This window comes from Myotis brandtii, unplaced genomic scaffold (genome assembly GCF_000412655.1).
Source record: "Myotis brandtii unplaced genomic scaffold, ASM41265v1 scaffold321, whole genome shotgun sequence".
Classification (NCBI taxonomy): Eukaryota; Metazoa; Chordata; class Mammalia; order Chiroptera; family Vespertilionidae; genus Myotis; species Myotis brandtii.
This window is the reverse complement of record NW_005362314.1, coordinates 1,469,774-1,474,622: the sequence shown is the minus strand read 5'-3', so window position 1 is coordinate 1,474,622 and position 4,849 is coordinate 1,469,774.

Sequence of the window (4,849 nt, the reverse complement as noted above, 5' to 3'; positions counted from 1 at the left end):
TCTTTTTTCATTTTGCTTTTCCGGTTGGGTGTTTTTTGCTTCTTCGCATTTCAAATCTTTGGCTTGATTCTTGCGCTCCTCTGGTCTGCTATTGGGTGTAATATTCTTTATTTCCGACCGTGTATGCTTAATTTCTAGTTGTTTCTTTATCATAGCATCGAGGGTCTCATTAGTTTTCGTGAGGCTCTCCAGAAGTTTATTGCAAGCCCTCAAAATTGCGTTTTTTAGCTCTATATCGTCCATTTCTGTCATGTTTTTTTGTCTCCGCATTTTTTATGCTTTCTTGGTGCACCCTCTAGTGGTCTTTGTGCGCAGTCTTGTTCTAGTTGAGCCTTGATTGTTGTAGTTAATACTAGAGGGATTTGACCACCAGGCCGACTGGCTGTGTGAATCAGCTGTGTCTGCCGCGGAAAACTTCTGTCCTCTGGGGAGGTGCTAATCTAGCCTTTGCCTGAGGCGATCCGGCAAATGGCTCTGCGCAGGGCTTGGGCGGGGCGGGCTCAACAGGGCGGGCGGAGGGAGCCGTTATGGTGCCCTCAGTCCTGTTCCCAGAGGCTCTGCTTCTCAGAACCCCCGGAACCGCTGCAAACCTCGGAGGGAAAGCTGCCTTCCAACTGATGCCAGACACTCCCGCTTCTCCCGTTTGGGTCCGAGTCCCCAGCGATTCGCCCGTATCTGGAGCTCAGAGTCTGAGACTCCCCCCTGACCGAAAACGACAACCGCGCTCTCAGCCACCAGCCCGCTTTGCGCGCGCACCTCCGCACCTGAGTTTTTTCCACACTGCGCCTCCTCTGAGCCTCGGTGTGCTGTTATTTTTCCTTCTAGTTGAAGAGTCTCTCCTCAGCCAGCCTTCCTGTGGTTCTGGGTGATGTCCGTTCCGTCTTTTAGTTGTATTTTTGAAGTGGTTGTTTGCGGCAGCAGTCTCCAGTGTTTACCTATGCCGCCATCTTGGTCTCTCCTCTGTCCATTTTTTAATTAGATTATTTGTCTTCCTTTTGTTGAGTTATATGAGTTCTTTATATATTTTGGAAATTAACCCTTATCAGATGTATCATTGACAAATACGTTCTCCCATTCAGTGGTCTCCCTTTTCACTTTGATGCTGGTTTATTTGGCTGTGCAGAAGCTTTTTATTTTAATGTAGTCACACTTGTTTATTTTTCCCTTTCTTTCTCTTGCCCTAGGTGTTGTAACAGTGAAAATTTTGCTACGTGAGATGTCTGATATTTTGCTGCCTACATTTTCTTCAAGGCTAAATCCCTCACATTCTTAACTCACTTAATCCTCCCAAGAGCCCCTTTGTCATTGATACTACCGGTTATCCCCATTTTGCAGATGAAGAAAGGGAGGCTCAGCAAGGCTAAGAAGTAGAGGGTATGACTCTGGGCCCCTACTCTCAGTTACCCCCGGGTTGGTCCACCTCCATATAGTTTGCATTTGGGGCCAGGACATTCTTTATAACGGGAAGATCCTGTGCATTGTAGAATGTTGAGCAGCACCCCTGGCCTCTGTCCACTAGGTGCCAGTAGTATCCTCCCCCAGTTGTGACAACCTAAAATGTCTCCAGACATTGCCAGAAGTCCCCTGGGGGGAAGACCACTGCCTTAATTCTACTTTTTGGGATGGAATAGGAAGTGATCAGCATAGAGAGATCTGTCACCTGCAGCCCCCAAAAGAGTCTGGAGCCTAAAACATGGGCCAGGAATAATAATCAGTGGCATGCAATATGGTTTTATAGCACCTACTATGTACCAGGCACCCCGGGTCTAATCCTTCATTTTATTCTCACAAGGACCCCATGATGAGAGAGTGTGATTAAACCCATTTGCAAATGCAGACCTGGAAGCACAGAGAGGTGAAGTGACTTGCCCAAGGTCACGCAGCTAATAAGTGGCAGAGCCAGGATTTGAACCCAGGCTGCCTGACCCCAGAGTCTACACTTAGACACCATGTGTGCCTGCCTGACCAGTGGGACAGGTGAGAAGTGGAGAAAGAAGCTCAAGATTTAAAAAAGAGCCTTCACAGGTGGCACCTACTGTGTGCTGGATGTCCTGGGCCGACAAGAGAATAATGGAGCTGGTCTGGAGCTGTCTGGCTTCCTGCCATGACTGCCAGAGACACTACTTCCAGCCTCTCATCCAAAAGACAAGAGCTGAGCCCCCATAGAGTGTCAATATTGGCATTTGCATTTCACAGGTGCACAAAATGAGGCTCCAAGAAGCTGAGCAACTTTCTTAGGGACACACAGCAGTTAAGCAAGAGTCAAGGTTCCCCCTCCATCTCTCCAGGTCCCCCTTTAACCTCCAGAGCCCCACACCCAGGGCCCCTCCTGGGGACCATCGCATTTTGTTTTCCAAGTTCATAGTCCCACTGAACCATCCCTGCATGCACAGTCTAAGGACCAGATCACACACTGGCTTCTCTAGAGGTTTTTCTGCTACCTGGGGCCAAGGTCACAGCCCTGATGGGGCCCAGCAGGCCAGGCATTGAGTGTCCATTAGGGTCTTGGTTTGCCCTGGACACTGCCCCTCAGCTGATCCTCTGGAGTGGAAACTGTACCTCTCATGGTATTCCCCACATCTGTTTCCTTCTCAAGCTGGACCTCCCATCCCAGGCCCCCTTGTCCCTCCTGGTCTTCGCCAGCTCCCACTTATCACTCTGGCCCCCTCAGTGAGACCAGCACCACCCTGGAGAAGGGAGCACACCTGGATGAGTGCTCCAGTGGGGGCAGCCTCCCTGGGGGCGGTGAGATGGCTGTCCAGACAAACAGGCCACCTGGGGGTCTCTGGTCCCCAAAGCTGATGGACAGCGGTTAATGATGAAGAATTGGAATCCAACAGGCCAACTCGGTCTCTTGCCTGAGAGTCCCGCTCACTGACCTCTGCCACACAGGCACACAGGCAAGATGCAAGGAGGTCACACCACACTAGCGTCCATTCAGGCGCGAGGGGGATTACTCATACTCTCCCAAGTGCCAGACACCTCTGGGTGGAACAGGAGCAGAAAGCCCGAGGACCACCACTCACCTGGGTATGCCGAGTGCAGTACAGAGGGTCCAGGGGAGGCAGGACAAGGAAGCAGCCAAGCTTGAAGTTTATATCAAGGTCACAGCTTGTTGAGCTCCAGAATAATCACCGGCCACACACACTGGGGGTGGCACAGGGAGCCATCTCTGCCCCCAGCAACAGAGGGGCCAGAGCAATGATCCCTCCCTGGCCAGTTTGGCTCAGGGGATAGAGCATCACCCTGAAGACTGAAGGTCCCGGGTTCCATTCTGGCCAAGGACACGTACCTCAGTTGCAGGCTCCATACCAGGCTCTGGTCAGGGTGTGTGTGGGAGGTAACCTGTTGATGTGTCTCTGTCACATTCATGTTTCTCTCTCTGTCTCTCCCCCTCCCTTCCACTCTCTCTAAAATTCAATGGAAAAAATATCCTTGGGTGAGGATTAACAAAACAAAAACAAAAACAAAAAAGGGTGATGTTCCCAACAGCAGGTCCCAAAGCTGGGGAGGATGAAAGGGGGGACCTGTGGATGCCAGGATGGGGGGTGAGCGTGGGAGGTAGGAGGGGAAATTCGGGACTCACTGGAAACTGGTGGAAGGTTTGTGGTACATTTGCCAGGCGGAGCTTGTTTTTTTGTTGTGTTTTCTTTTGCCCCAGCTTTAACTGGGATATGATTGGCCTCTAACATTCTTTAGGTTTAAGGCCTACAACATAGTGATTTTATATACAGGGTGTCCCAAAAACATGCACACACACTTTAACAGCTGATAGCTCAATTGGTGCTTCTTTTTTTTCAGCCAGACTAAGCTTTCAACAAAGGAAATTCATCCTAAAATGCTCCTGGAAGTTTGAAAATGCAGTTTAAGTACAAACACTGCCTTTATAATTATTCAAAGTATGTGTACATTTTTGGGGACACAAAGTATCCCAAAAAATGTATACATACTTTAACAGCTAATAACTCACTTAATTTTTAAAATGTGCTTTTATTGATCCCAGAGAGAGGAAGAGAGAGGGAGAGAGAGAAACATCAATGATAAGAGAGAATCATTGATTGGCTGTCTCCTGCACGCCCCCTACTGGGGATCAAGCCCACCATCCAGACTTGGGCCCTGACTGGGAATTTAACCGTGGCCTCCTGAGTCATGGTCGATGCTCAACCACTGAGCCACACCAGCTGGGCTAACTCACTTAATTTTCACTTCTTTTCAGGCTTAACTGATTTGAAATAATGCGTGAAGCCAGACTAAGCTTTGAATAAAGAAAATGTATCCACTAGACTTTTTATGGAGATACATAAAAGATAAAGCTTATGGTACTAAACTGGCAACAGTTGACAAATTGAGGTGCACAAATAGTGAACAAAATGATTCTTGATGTTTGTGATTCCATTGCTCTGCATTATCAGCAGTGCCTAGACCAGAATGGTCATCAGTTTGAAAACAGGTGTTAGCAAAATAAATTACTCATTTCTGTAGAGTCTTTTAAATTTTGAAATGAACTGTATGTTAATAAACAACTGACTTTATTTTTTTTATTTTTTTAAATCTTTATTGTTCAGATTATTCCAGTTGTTCCTCTTTTTTCCCCCATAGCTCCCCTCCACCCGGTTCCCACCCCACCCTCTGCCCTTACCCCCGCCCCACTGTCCTCATCCATAGGTGTACGATTTTTGTCCAGTCTCTTCCCACACCCCCACACCCCCACACTCCTTTCTCCCTGAGAATTCAGTCCACTCCCTTTCTATTCCCCTGATTCTATTATATTCACCAGTTTATTCTGTTCATCAGATTTTTTATTCACTTGATTTTTAGATTCACTTGTTGATAGATATGTATTTGTTGT